The sequence below is a fragment of the Bos taurus genome, chromosome 22, assembly GCF_002263795.3.
Source record: "Bos taurus isolate L1 Dominette 01449 registration number 42190680 breed Hereford chromosome 22, ARS-UCD2.0, whole genome shotgun sequence".
Classification (NCBI taxonomy): Eukaryota; Metazoa; Chordata; class Mammalia; order Artiodactyla; family Bovidae; genus Bos; species Bos taurus.
Window position 1 is genome coordinate 34,117,922 of NC_037349.1, and position 15,510 is coordinate 34,133,431.

The 15,510-nt window shown below is 42.4% G+C and overlaps 1 protein-coding gene across 1 annotated transcript in view; it reads left to right on the forward strand.

The window, feature by feature from the left end:
• SUCLG2 (succinate-CoA ligase GDP-forming subunit beta) overlaps positions 1-15,510 on the forward strand; it is a 275,148-nt gene that overhangs the window by 258,202 nt on the left and 1,436 nt on the right. The gene's annotated exons all lie outside the window — the stretch shown is intronic.

Genomic DNA, 15,510 nt, shown 5'->3' on the forward strand with positions numbered 1-15,510 from the left:
TTAAAACATAAATTCTGCACCTCTCACAAATCTCTCTGTATTCAGTTATGTATTACCTAACCTTAGAGTATCATTTGGATCCTTCTGTTTTTTTAAACATAGCAAACTTTTCTTTGTCTCTGGTGACAGAGAAAGGCAAAGTGGTACAAAGAAGCAGAAACATTTTGAACAAGTCTACTGATAGTTTTTGTTTAACTTGACACCATACTTTGTTTTAGCTGAGATAAACTTCAAAAATAACGTTTTTTGTATTAGTCCTAAAATTGGTTCACATTCTCAGAACACCCACCATTGTCTGCCTAGTTAGTAAAAGTGAAATGAGAAATGGGTGTCCACCATCCCAGCATATTATGAAAAACCAAGCGATGACACATGAAAGTGAAGTGTGATAGAAAAACCTTACCAGAGTCTTTTATTACAATAATAAAAAAAATATTGCTAATCCTTATTAGCTTCTTTCTAAGATACTTTGAAATCTCCATGAACAAAGCTATTGGAGGTGATGGAATTTCAGTTGAGCTATTTCAAATCCTGAAAGATGATGCTGTGAAAGTGCTGCACTCAATATGCCAGCAAATTTGGAAAACTCAGCAGTGGCCACAGGACTGGAAAAGGTCATTTTCATTCCAATCCCAAAGAAAGGCAATGCCAAAGAATGCTCAAACTACCGCACAATTGCACTCATCTCACACGCTAGTAAAGTAATGCTCAAAATTCTCCAAGCCAGGCTTCAGCAAAACGTGAACCGTGAACTTCCAGATGTTCAAGCTGGTTTTAGAAAAGGCAGAGGAACCAGGGATCAAATTGCCAACATCCACTGGATCATGGAAAAAGGAAGAAAGTTCCAGAAAAACATCTATTTCTGCTTTACTGACTATGCCAAAGCCTTTGACTGTGTGGACCACAATAAACTGTGGAAAATTCTTCAGGAGATGGGAATACCAGACCACCTGACCTGCCTCTTGAGAAACCTGTATGCAGGTCAGGAAGCAACAGGTAGAACTGGACATGGAACAACAGACTGGTTCCAAATAGGAAAAGGAGTATGTCAAGGCTGTATATTGTCACCCTGCTTATTTAACTTCTGTGCAGAGTATGTTGTGAGAAATGCTGGGCTGGAAGAAGCACAAGCTGGAATCAAGATTGCCGGGAGAAATATCAGTAACCTCAGCTATGCAGATGACACCACCCTTATGGCAGAAAGTGAAGAGGAACTCAAAAGCCTCTTGATGAAGGTGAAAGAGGAGAGTGAAAAAGTTGGCTTAAAGCTCAACATTCAGAAAACGAAGATCATGGCATCCGGTCCCACCACTTCATGGGAAATAGATGGGGAAACAGTGGAAACAGTGTCAGACTTTATTTTTGGGGGCTCCAAAATCACTGCAGATGGTGACTGCAGCCATGAAATTAAAAGACGCTTACTCCTTGGAGGAAAGTTATGACCAACCTAGATAGCATATTGAAAAGCAGAGACATTACTTTGCCAACAAAGGTCCGTCTAGTCAAGGCTATGGTTTTTCCTGTGGTCATGTATGGACTGTGAAGAAAGCTGAGCGCCAAAGAATTGATGCTTTTGAACTGTGGTGTTGGAGAAGACTCTTGAGAGTCCCTTGGACTGCAAGGAGATCCAACCAGTCCATTGTGAAGGAGATCAGCCCTGGGATTTCTTTGGAGGGAATGATGCTGAAGCTGAAACTCCAGTACTTTGGCCACCTCATGTGAAGAGTTGACTCATTGGAAAAGACCCTGAAGTTGGGAGGGATTGGGGGCAGGAGGAGAAGGGGACGACAGAGGATGAGATGGCTGGATGGCATCACTGACTCGATGGATGTGAGTCTGAGTGAACTCCGGGAGTTGGTGATGGATGGGGAGGCCTTGTGTGCTACGATTCATGGGTTCGCAAAGGGTCAGACACAACTGAGCAACTGAACTGAACTGAAGATACTTTGACACATAGCTGTAGAGTCTGAACAAATGTGAGGTTTTTAATGATCCACATAAGAGGTAATTTGAAAGCCTGATGTGATTCATTACTAGCTCAGTATCTATTTCCTATAAACAAAGAAGGTGGCCTCTCTTGGCTGTTACATGACTATTCAGAAGAGCTGAGTTCCTTGCCATAAGTCTCACCAGTTTGTGGGTCCACATTTTAAAGATGCTGCCACACATGGTGTATTAGAAATGTCCAGATGTGAAAAGTTTTATTCAATCAAATCAGGCTTTATTTAGTGGGATTTTGTGGACAAATCTTTGTTCTCAGCTGTATAATAATTACAGGCTATTTTACCAGTGGATAAGGAAAGAATTACTCTCTGAAAATTTGGTGACTTTATAATTGCATGTATTTACCTGCCTTATCAGAATAGACTTTATCAACTGAGATATAAGATTATTTTTATTTAAACGACTCTTGGGTAAATTGAACAAGCACACTTTTGCAGGGAGTTTAGCTTTTATAGACACTTTGTTCCTGACATGAATAAAGAACAAATGAAATGAGTTTTATTTTTTCCTTCGTTTTCGAAATGTATACAGACTTGGCACAGAAATTACCTAGGTGGTTAGTTTAGCCCAACCTGTGATCCTACCGAGAAATGTACAGACATTTATTGACAACTTGGTGTGTTCAGCATGCAGATGTGTTTTAGCCAAGGCTCTGTATTTCACATGGGAAGTTTTATGGTGCTGGATCAGAATCTGCTAAAACCTTCAGAGGAGTTTTTTTTTTTTTTTTTTTTTCAGAATTCAGTTTTCTTTCTTACTATCCCACTTCAATCTGCAGCTAACTTCTGTGTCTCAGATATGCCTGAAGTAGAATTTACTTTTCTCACAGGTGTTCATTATAATTCAAAGTTAAGTTCATAAGGAAGTAATAATGAGTCTAGACAATCTATAGATTGGATTCTGCTTCTCATAGCCAAATCTCAATTTAGTTTTTCCACTCAGTACCAAAATTTTGTTTAAGCAATATAAACATCTTAACTTTTCTTTTGCCAAATGTCTTTAGAAACAGGAATCCCTTGTGATGTCCCTTCTTATCCTTCCAATCTCACTAATGTTCCGTAAACTTTCTAAAGTTATTGAGAATGTAAACATCCCTGAGTCAGAAACTTTGTCTTCTGTTTCTCTTATTAACACTTTCTTGATAAGCCTTCCTGAAATACTGACAGATTGGACCCACAGCCAGAGGTATGCACATCAAATGTCCTTCTTAGCATGGACACAGGGAAATTGTTGTGCAGTGCTTTGGTCTGCTTAAGGGGAAAAGAAACCCTGAGCACTGAAGCATTAAGAGACAGCCACCGAGCCTTCAGCTGTGTCCATCTACTTGGCAGTCGTCCACTCATCAAGGCTTCAGTTATGCTAGGATATGAGACCTGGAGAAGAGAGTGTGATTGTCTTTGTGGCTCCCATCAGAAAGTCAGCTATGGCAGATTGACTATGAGCAACTAGCTTGGAAAAGTTTTCATTCCGAAGGTTTGTGCTCTAGGCTTGCTGCTTATACTCTGAGACTGCAGAGACTAAGGGATGCCCAGCTGAGTGGCGGCACCATCCTGGGCAGAGTAAGTGCAGATGCCCAGCAGGACTGGCGTCTGGCTCTGTGTTTGATAGCACTGCTGGCCTCTGCCTTCTTGCATTTTCCTACTGTGCTCTCTACTAAGTTTTCTTCTTTTCTTTTCTCAGTCCTGCTCCCTGCAAGATGAGATGGGTCTGGTCCTCACCTGCACCCCAGCCTCCCCGAGTACATCTTCCCTTCTTGCCGCGTTTCAGTTCTCATGTGGCTGTCATTGGGAGCACGGCTCCTGGATGAGGGTTCTGATGTTTTCTGTCAGGGCATGTCTCTCTTCCTCTCTTGTTTGATTCTCATTTTTCTTCTGTCCCTACTCTTCCAATTTCCATTTTCTGCACGCCCCATTCCTCACCTGACTTTCTGCCTCACTCTCTTCGTCTCCTCCCTCCTTCAGTGTCGCCTGTGGGTGCTTCTTCACTGGGACCATTTTCACTTCACGTTGACATCCGTCTCCTCTCCTCCTTTTTATCGCTAGCATCTTCTCCCTGTGTCTCTTCCATCATGTTTAATTCATCATCACCAGGTTAAACAAAACGAGCCATTGGAGACAATCCTGTTCTGTCAACAAGGCTTAAATCCTCTCATTGTCTCAATCGATAAACACTTCTAAATGCTTAAACTTTGCCACTATCAAACCTTAGACCAAGTCTCACAGGACCTACCTAAAGTATTAGGCTAGTTAAAGCTTTTTGTGATCTAATATTTAAGTTTCCAGACAAAGAGTCTACTGTATTTGGCAATTTGAACTCTCATTTTACCCCTTGGTAGTTTGTGTAATTAACTGAACTTTAGATCATGCTGGACACCTGCTGCCTTGCACAAGTGAAAGCCTCCTGCACTTCAAGGAAGCAGTCAGTGTAATTACAGGACTAGGGCTCCTTTAAGGAAGATGGCCTCTGTTTTATGCAACATTTTTTTTTTTCAACTTTATGGATGTGACAACTTTAAATTCTCTGACCACCTCAGTAAATCAGATGTTTAGCGTAAGGTTTTAATGGCAATGTACTTGGAAACCCCCCTACTCTGACCTTCTCACTCCCTCTTTTTCTTTCTTGGTGCCTCTACCCCTTCAGCCTCTCACTAGGGCCAGCCAGGTTCCTCAGCTCTCTAGAAGTCCAGATCCCACAGACTGTCCATCTTTTAAGCTTCCATGATAACCATTCCTCCTGTTGTCCACAGCCCATCCAGCCAGACCATGTTATTGGGATCTTGAGGGGACCAAACAGATTTTTCCCTGTTCTGATACTGTGAGAAATAAGAAAAAGGACAAAGGAAAAATATCACCTTCATTCCTGATAGAGAAGTGGAAGTAGGTAACTTATTGTATACTAAAAGTGAGCTATTAGTCTGCCTAACCCCCAAATTAGGCAGCTGTCCACAGCCAGTCATGGGTACCGCTGGACTTGGGTGGGCCTCCCTCCCCTACCCCAGGGCAGAATGCTGGGGGGCAGAGGTTGACCTGGGCTGACTGTGAGCATCAGGGCAGAAGGAAGGCCAGAGGATGGGGCTGGGGCATCCATGCCAGCTTTCTCCTTTCATACATTTGTCCAGATACAGCCCTCCACTGCCACTGTGGAGTCAGTCAGAGAAGAGATGGGGCATATTATGCCAATGACTGCCCCCTGCGTGGAAGGAAAATGCCCTGTCAGGTACATCACAGGTCATTAGTCTGCGTTAGGAGTGGACTGCCTTTTGGTCAAGTGCCCACCCCAGTCTAGGCAGTGGACGTCTCTTCAAAAACAAGTTGATTTCCTGAGCAGAAGCTGGGGATGGGGCACTTTAATAAGGAGCAATGGGGACTATCATATCCTGAGTCCTGCTTATGACCTCACAGTACCACCATCTGCTCCCTGAGTATTTTCTCTGTGACCAGTCAGTTCCTTATGTAACATTTGAAAGTCGTATTCTATCAGCCATCATAGAGGGAGAGAGAGAAAATGCATAGCTATGAGGGAAAAGACAGCAGATTCAGTCTGTGCTGTTTTACAGGTGACAGGCATGCTCTGTTTATAAGCCTGTCCCAGAGTGCACCACCTTGAGGATGTCCAGAGGCAGAGCTGCCCAAGCCAAGAGACTAACTTTCTCATGGAATGTTTTAGAACAGGAATGACAAATAGCTTTCATGTCATGCCACCTTCTATATATTTATTGGCAGTAGCTGCCAGGAGTGCTGTGCCAAGGAAGATTCCAAGGCTGTAGCCCCGGTCAGCAAGAAAGAGTTCTATGATCATTATTGATGTGGGTAAGGAGAGTAAGGGCACTTCAGCCAAGTACTGACCATTGTCGATTCAAAGAGATCATAGGTGGGATCTTCATCCCTAGAAATATCACAACCTGTGCACCAGAAGTAGGAAGGGGCAGCTTAAAGCTGGAGAAGCACCAAAGGAGACTGGTACAGGGCCAAAAATTTGGATTGTGTAGCACAAGATCTGCAGACTTTTTCTATAAACAACAGAATTTTTTTTTAGGCTTTGTGAGCCATGTATTCATACAGCTGAGTTCATATAGCTGAGTCACAATGACTCAGCTGTGCCATCATGGTGCTGAAGCAGCACAGACAATACAGAAAAGAATGGGCATGGTTATGCCACAGTAAATCTTATTTTGCAGAAGCAAACGGTGGGACATAGTTTGTTGCTTGATGTAGAGATGAGACTAGCATCAAGACCTAGAACTCTGGAAACTCCCTATGGTACCTATGTCTAAATCTCTTTCTATCCTCAGCTTTGGAAGATTTCATTGAGATCCAACAAAGCATTTGACAGGCAATATTAAGCTCTCCAAATCTAACCTCTTTTCAGGAAGACATTAACAGTGATGTCTACTCAGAGATTTCTCCCAGGTACATTCAGAGTATGTGCAGTGATGCAGTCATGTCACGTCACTTCTTAGGCAGCAGTGGGGTCCCAAAGATAGCATATCAGACAGAAGTCTCACACCACCGTAATTACCTGTGAAAACCCCTGTGATCACTGTAAGTTAGAATATGTCAATACAGGGATTGAAAGCCATGAGGTGTACTGAAGGAAGGCATGAAAGGGAAGTCCACATGCAGGTAGATGTTCGGGTGAAGGAACATTCCTTCTTGGTTAGAACATTCTTACCTGAGCAGGTGCAGACTGTAATGTATCCTGCTTGCCAGAGGGCTCCTCCCATTCTAGTTTAACATTAAGGCTCCTGAGCCTTTGGTTTACATTAATATCTGTGTTACTTATCTGAGAGTTCATACAGTTGAGAGCAAGAACATAGGCCTCTGTCACAAGCCCTCAACCATTATGTTAGATCTGATCCTAAACCTGCTTGTGTGATCATAAACACATACACACCATTCAAGGAAACAAAGAATCTGGCAGTCAGCTTCCTGCCACCTCCGGCTTTCATCATAGGAATTCTACTCATGCTCACAGCCTGGGCATTTGTTTTTTTCCTTACCAAGTGAGAAGAAATCATTGAAGCCAGTAGGTATGTATGATACAGCCCCACAGGCTATCTTATGTCATCTTCAATTTTTATAAAACATGAGGGATACACAGTATTCAGTAAGATACTCATCCAGCTACAGTGACTTTCCCAGGTTGCTCAGCTAGTCAGTACCAAAACAAAGTTTAAATCTCAGCTTCCTCATCTGTGAAATGGGAATAAAAATATATCAGCCTCACAGGGATATTCTAAGGAATAGATGAATTCTAAAATAACCTAGAATGATCCCTGTCTCAGTGATTGTCAGCTCTCATTTTTATCTGAGGTTTTATGTACAACTCTAGTGATTCCATATGGATGGACTCCTGCAAGGTGCTAGCTGTAAGATGCCCATCATCTTAGATGAATGAGGGGCCACGGATGCAGCAGGAGCTTTGCTTCTGATCCTCAATGAACTATTCCATTTCCAACAATACAATCACAAGACACAAGAGATGTGATAAGCTTTCTAAATTTACGTGTAACCAAGAAAATGGACCTCCTCTATCTGATTGTCACTCGGAAGAATAATGAAGGAGGATCAAGGGCACGGGGACAGTGAACATTTGAGGAGGAAGCTTTTGCTTTATAGAATTTGGTTTGTTTCCACTGACCTCTCATATCCTGGGGAAAACGAAAAAAAGACTCAATTACTCAAAGCAGGGGTCGAAGTATTTTAGGATTTATGAGCCATGCTGTTTCTGTCACAAGTCCTCAGCTCTGCCACTGGAGCACAAAAGCAGCCATCGACGATCTGTAAATGAATCACTTTGGCCGTGTTCCACTGAAACTTTATTTATGGGCACTGAAATTTGAATTTCATGTAATTTTCATGTATCACAAAATATTCTGATTTTTTCCCAACTGATTAAAAAATGTAAAAATTATTCTCAGCTCACAGGTGGTACAAAAAGAGGAAGCAGCCTGAGTTTGTCCCCCAGGCCATTGCACCAGCCTGAGAACCAGACCTGTCATGGTTTGCTGGTTGTTTGGGTACATTATCTCACATCTCTGGACCTCAGTTTCCTCTAGAGAGAACAAGAGACTGATCCTAAAGGAGCCCTGAGATTCGTTCTAGCACTAAAAGGCCAAGACTGCGAGGTTGTCGTGTGGTTTTATAGTCAGACAAACCTAGGTTCTAGCCTGGGATTTGCTGAGGGACGTTGGGCAAGTTCCTAAGCCCCAGTGCCTCAGTTGCCTTGTTTGTAGAGTGGGGATAGCAATGTTAACTGTAGGGTTGCTGTGATGATTCAACTAATAGGATACTTATGAACCCCTCTACTGATGTGTCCAACGAACATTTATTATACCTAATATATGCTAAGTGCTAACTATTGTATTAAAAATAACTTGTATTAATTGTAATAACTTTTTTTTTAAGAAAAAGCTGAATTCCTATTAAAATAATACTTTTAAAACTAGAGAGAAGTTTTCTTCACAGCCCTGTGATAAAAAGCTGGCCTAAGTGGTGGGGAGGGGCTGCACCTTTTGAACAAAGCCCTGTAATTAGAGTCCACTACTGTTATCGTCTCTCCCATGTAGTGAAAACAAGGAACAAATTTTGATAAATTAACTTTGCATCTCTGTATACAGCTCTCTCACTCCACCCAGTGGCAGGAAGTAAGTGGTAAATCATGTGGAAAAGATGGGAATTTTTTTTTTAATTTTAATAATTACTGTTCTTTTTATAATAATCTCTACCAATAGAACAAGATCTCATTTTAAACTCAGTCCCCTGTGACTCTCTATTGCTGTTTTTAAAGCCTGCAGTGGTAGGTAACCATTTAGCTGAGTGGCTTTCAACAGGGAGATATTAAGAAGTGCCTGAACTTCAACCAGCACGAGTTGATCAGCATCTGTACAGGTGGTTATTTAAAGTATTGTCCTGCAGCCTCATTAAAAAGAAACCCAGCCTTTAATAAATATTAGAAAACGCCAGCAGCACAATTTAAATGTGGGAAAGAGATCAGTTTTCTCTGTAATTATGTGCATAGGCATAAATAGTCTGTTTGGAACTCTTGATTCCATGTCACAGTTTAGCAGCCATGATGGTTTCTATTTAGAAATAAGGACGGGAAGGGAATGTGGAGTAGGTGTCAGCCACTTGGTGAATCAAGAAGAAACTAAGCTGAAATACTCATATGATGTCATTAGCAAAAAGAATCTGCAGACTAGCAAGCATTTGTTAAAGGCTCCCTCCGTTCCCCTCAGCATTTCCAGTGACCTCCTTTCAGAGATGGCTGTTCTTTCTCACCATCTTCTTTGCATCCCCACTTCCCCTTCAAGCTGCTCTCAGAACCAAAATGAGGAAGTGATTTGTAATTCCTCTCCAAGCCTTGGGCTGCAGGGCCTGCCCTGGCTTTGTTTCTCCCTGGCCTGTCCCTAGCCCTGCCAGCCAAGGAGAAATCGACCAGGGTGCTAAAAGGGAGATGCTGGCAGGGTCAGGGTAGGGCTGCTGTGGAAGAAACTTGGCAACCTCACTTCTTTCCCCCTCATTCTCTCTGTTTGACTCTTCATCTCTCTTTGTCCTTCATTCTCTTAGTCATCTCAATCTCTAGTCTCCTCTTTCACCCATTCTGTCTCTCATTCTCCTTTTTTGTTTGTTTGTTTTTTGGTCTCTTTCCTCTTCTCCCTCTCTGTTTATCTTGTCCCTCTGTCTCTCCCTCCGGTCTCTCTCTCTCTCTCTTTCTTTTTGACTCTCCTGCCCCTGGCTCTGCCACGTCCTCCATCTCATCTGTTCTGTGTGTGTTTCTCTCTTTTTTAACCTGTTTCTAATGCCAACCCTCCCCCCCACCTTGTGTGACAGATTTTCATTTGACCAAGGCCCCTCTGTATATTTCCTCTTTCTCCTCATAGTCCTGTGCCTCAGCTTCCTATTTCACTGTGAGGTTCTCTTCTAAAACTGCTTGGCTCTGAGCATGCCTACTATGTGCTTTATAATTAAGACTGTAATTGAAGTGTAACTGCAAATATAATTAAATTCACTTTAGTGGATCCTGGAATTATGAAGAAATTAGGCCTTTTGATATGGCCCTGCCGGAGCAGCTGGATAGAGAGAAAGACCCTGTGTTAGTGTGGAGCTGCCCTGTCCACTCTGTTACCCTGGCCACCACCTCTGGTTGTTAACCTTGAGCACAGTGACCTTATATGCCTGGACAGCTAGAAGTGGCAGCAGCTTGGAGCCTCCCTCAAGGACACTCAACACAGCCAGCTGCTATGTGGCCCTTCTTAGAAAGAGGGGCCAATGAAAGCATCTAAGGACTCAGAAAGCTCATGAACAACCCTCTTCGTTTTCCCTGAGGCCGTTTGGATTTTTTATTTCAACCTCATATAAAGAGTTATCGGCCAGCAAGGTGCTCAGAAGCGGAGTCACCCACACTTGCTGCCTGAAGTTCACTTTTTATGGATGAGCCTGTCCATGGTTATTCAGTCCATGCACAGACACATCCTTTGTGGGGGACACTGTGCCTAGAGGTACACGGTGAGCAAACCTGAGCAATGGCAGCCCTTCCAAAGCCTATGTTTAGTGGGGACAAGAGCAATGTCAGTAAGCAGTCCTAAAAGTGCTGGGATTTTAGATGTACAAAGTATTTGGGAAGCTCATTTTCCAATCCGCTACTCTAGGTTGGGGGTTGAGATGTGGTGACAAGAAAGCATCCCCAAAGAAATGTCATTTAAAAAGATAGTTCACGGACATATGGCGTCCTCCAAGCAGAGAGGGCAGCAGAGCTCAGGGTAGAGGGCATAGCAGGCTTGTCTGCAGGTTCACGGGTTTCTCTGTCAGCCATTTTCCCTCTTGGGTATATCTGGTGCTAAGTTGGATGCTGAAAAGGGTATTAATTCAGGAACTGGCTAGTTCGTTATAAGGAAGAACAACCCATTTATCAGGAGGTATAATGCATATCAGGAGTATGCACTATTCATGCATACTCATGGAAGGGAAGGTGAACCAACATTTCTCTCGGTGGGTGGGGGCCATAATAAAGCTGGCCCACAGGAAGAGTTGGAGGCAGACCTCAGGAACATCATTCCAGCCCTTGGTCTCTTCACTTGACTTCTCCACCCTCTACGTATTTGCACTGTCTTTCTCTCATCTGCCTACTTATGACTAGAAGTCCTTTTCATGCTACTACTTTCTCTTTCATGGAAACCACCCATTGAGATTCTCTATAGAGAAAATCTAATTGGACTAATGACCATGGTCTGTATTTGGACCGCCCTTGGGTCAGGTGCAGTCAGTGTCTTGGAAGCAGTCAAGGTCTGCCTTGGGGTAGAGAATATGCCATGGTCCCTCATAGAGCAGGGACCGTGGGGACAGAAGGTTTAGCCAAAAGAGCAGACATCCTAGTTGTACATGATCCTTGTTCTTGAATAATTTATGGCCTCACTGAGGTTCTGATGATTTCATGCATGGTAAAGTGCTCTGTGTTTTAAATGTCAAACGGGAGTCACTGGGAAATCAAAATAGAGTCCAGAAAGCAAAGGATTTTGAAACTGAATTCTGCCAGTCAGTCACTAAGCCCCAGTACTCTTGGCTTAAAAAAAAAAAGAAAAAGAACTGATTTATAAACACTGAACTCACGGGTTCATTTAGAAACATCAAATTCACAAGTTCCTTGTAAGGGTCAAATAAAGTAATGTGGGAGGACTTTGTAAACCAGATTTTTTGTCGTTGTTGTTATAAGGATGATGATGACATATATTTACAAAATCATAAGAAGGACTTATTCAGGTATCAGAATGGGTGTGTCAAGCATTATTTGAATGTTCATTCCACTGCTTCCTATTACTAGCCATACTTACTGGACTAGCCTTTAACTTATTTGTGCCTCAGTCCTCTCCTCTGTAAAAGGAAGATAATAGCAGCTATCTCAGGGTTTCTACTGAGGAACAGGGGAGCAAATATACTTAGAACCCCAGAGCAGTGTGTGACCTGTGTGAAGTGAAAGCTGCTCTATGCTTTTATTGTTGTTATCCCCACTCCTAGCAGAACTCTTTCAGTCCAGATACGCAGAGCTTTGTGTAGACCTGTAGGTGTGTGAGACCTGTGCCCACAAGAGGAGTCATATCGAGGAGAAGTAGATTAGAAGGTGAGGGATGTTCAGCCAGATAAGACTGCCTCTTGGGGTGATGCATGGGGTCTGGGGAGCTGTGTGTTGAGAAAGGAAGAGGGAGAATTCTGAGTCTCTTGTAGCATAATGTAGATTTTTCTTCTCTGGTGAATTGGAGCCCAGGTGGAGAGAGCGTTCTAAGTCCATATCTCTGTTGAAGGAGATAAAAATTTCCATCTTTGACTTTCATTGACCTCCTAGTCCAAAGACCAATTCGATTCTGTGTCTGTCAAGACTGATTCACACTGTACCACTACTATTATACATAAGCCTGCAGATTAAGGTTGGAATCCCTTAGCTTGGTACCAACACCTACCACAGTCTGATCCCCTGTCCTACTTTTCAGCCTCTGGGACCTTGGCTGAATCTTTACCAAATGAATCAAAATGCACATTGAGGTTGTTCTTAATGAAATAGTAAATCTTTTCATCTGCATTAGTTAAGTTCTAGTGTGAAACAAATTGCCCCAAAATTTAGCTGCCGCTTAGCACAAAATAACATTGACCATCTTACAGTTTCTTTGGTGGGAAATCCAGGGCTGGCTCAGCTGCGTCCTCTGGCTCAAGATCTCTCTCAAGTCCAATCATTGTGTTGGCCAAGACTGGGGTTCTGCTGCAGCTTGCCTCGCAGGGGTGGCAGGAGCGGGGCTTGTTGCCTGTAGGCACACCCACACAGTTGGTGGGGTGCAGCTCTTTATGGGTTGTTGGAATGAACGCCTCAGTTCCTTGGTGCCTGCTGGCTAGAGGCTGCCCTGAGTCCTTTGCATTGTGAGTTTCCCCATGGGGCAGCCCATAGCCCATAGCATGGCAGTTGGTTTCATTAGAGTGAACAAACAGAAAATCAGAGGAAGCAAGACCGCAGTGATGGACTTAGTCTCAGAAGTGACCTTCCATCACTTTTGCTATATTCTTCTCCTTTAGAGGCAGGCCACTGCTCCAGCCTGTACTCAAGGGGCATGAACACCTAGAAGTCTCAGTCAGTCATCTTAGAACCATTTTAGAAGCTGCCACCCACACTTAACACAATAGCGTGTTAATTAAAGTAATGCTTGTGACATATGTATACCTATGGCTAATTCATGTTGATGCATGGCAGAAATCAACACAATATTGTAAAGAAATTATCCTTCAATGAAAATAAATGAATTTTTTATAAAAATGTAATGCTCACTCCTATAACAACAGATATGTTCAGAGGCAATATAGTAGGGGTTTCGTTCTGATTCATATGAAGTCAGAGAGGGTGAGGAGCTGGGTGCTTGGCTCTGCAGAGTTACCCAAACATGGATTTTAAGGGAGTCATTGTCATCTGAAAAAAAGCTGCCATCTAATATTTTTCTGGTTGGCAACATTTCAGAAGGCAGACAAGGAAAACAGAGGGAATACAGAGAGTAAAAGTGGAAGAAACTTCACGGGCATGTGTTTCATTGCTATTCACAGTGTATTGACCAGGACTCAGTCACACAACCCCCCTCCCCCACCTGGAACAGGGCCTGGGAATTGCAGTTCCTCTTTGGCAGCTCTTTCCCAACAGTAGCTCCCCACTGTAGCAGAGGAGCATGGAGCTTTGGTAAACAACCAGCCACGACCGCCACAGAGACTGCCATTTACAGAATGCTTTCACACCTATTATTTCATTTTGTTCTCATGGCGACCTATGCTACCAGCATTACTTTCCTCATTTTAAAGGTAGGAAAACAGACTAGTATGCCTTTAGGACATAATTAGAACAGGATTCAATTACCATCTCTGCCTCTTTCAACCCGTGTGACTGTAGAGAAGTTTTTTAACCTCTCTGTGCCTCAGTTATCTCGTCTGTGAAATAGGTACAACCGGACCTATCCAAATTCATTGTAAAGTTTTCATGTGTCACATGTAAATCCCTTAGCACTGTACCTGACATATGCTTAATCAATATTCATTGTGAGGAAAATGATCACAGTATTATGTCTGAAGATAAAGAAGTTGATGCTCAAAAGATTTAAATGATTTATCCAAAACTACAATTAATACATGACAGAGTCAGAATGGGAGTCTAGGGATTTTAAGTAACAACTTCCCTATGTTTTAAGTTCTTGTTTGTCATGGAGTCCATTCATCAGATTCCTGTGTAAGGCGGCCCCGAGTCAGCCTTGAGCCAAAGACACAGTGTCCAGTGTCCCCTTCAACACTGCTTTGGTGGACCTAGCGTGCCAGGAGAATCAGTACTATACCGCCTTCTCTGCTCAATTGTTCCTCCTTAATTCTTGCCTTTGCCTTTGGTATGAAACATGCTGACCAAGCATCTCCTTTTTATTTGTACTCTGAGGTCCTCCAAGGCCTATATTTCAAGGTCTTTGTTTATAAATAGGCTCTGTCTTACTAACTGGATAAAAGCACTGGAGATGATGTAAGATGAGATATTTCATTAGACACTTAAATTTTATCACATTTCTCCCAGGAGCTTATTCACATTGAAAAGAATGGAGTGGTGTTTTGCATGTTAAATAGTCACCGAAGAACACAATTAGGTGGGGTGGTTTGGCCTGCATATGCTACAGATCCACCAGAAATGGCCAAGAGATGTCATTAGAGGTTACAGTGCTCATTTTCATGGCATCTGCCATTTTTGTTAGGTAGAATGAGGATGAAGCATAAAGGGACACTTTGAATACTGTCACTGTCTCCAGGCAGTGGATTCGAGCCAGTGAGCAGATTCTCTAACTTCAGATCTCAGATTAGCTCATGACTCAGACCTTTTGTTTCAAGAGATTAAGACAAAGGACTTCTGGAATGAGCCAAAACTACATTAAATTCACTTGAGTGTGTGGATTACCAGCAGCAATTTTAGCTTTTATCAGGGAAAAAAATGTCCATTAGTCTCTTGAAAATCCTTTCATCTTTTTTTGTAGCTGGACTATCACTTGATACAGATTTTGTCACATCATCTTTCCTGTCTGTGATATTGATTAGAATCTGTTTTTTAATTTTCTTCCTAGTGAAAAGCTATAAGTAGATTCATCCTGAGCATCTTCCTGTGTTACTGCTGTACTCCATATCATTCTAACACCCTGACTTACCATTCTCTTGCTCATTTTTGTGTGCACAAGGTTTTCTTCTTTATATTCCATATTCAGACTATCCAATCAAAAGATACGTCTATTTCAGAAGATTTTCCTCTTTCAAACTAGTTGAACAAGTGGTTGTTAATCTTTGTTCATGATCTTCTAAAAACCTCATTATTTCAGTTTTTTTAATGCCAGAGAAAATAGAGACAATATCTTTTTAATGCCAGGCATTTGAATTAAAAAGAGGAAAAAAATAAATTTGTCATCTAAATATATCTGAATAGCCAGGTCTGGATCATAAAAAATGACCTGAGTTGTAATAA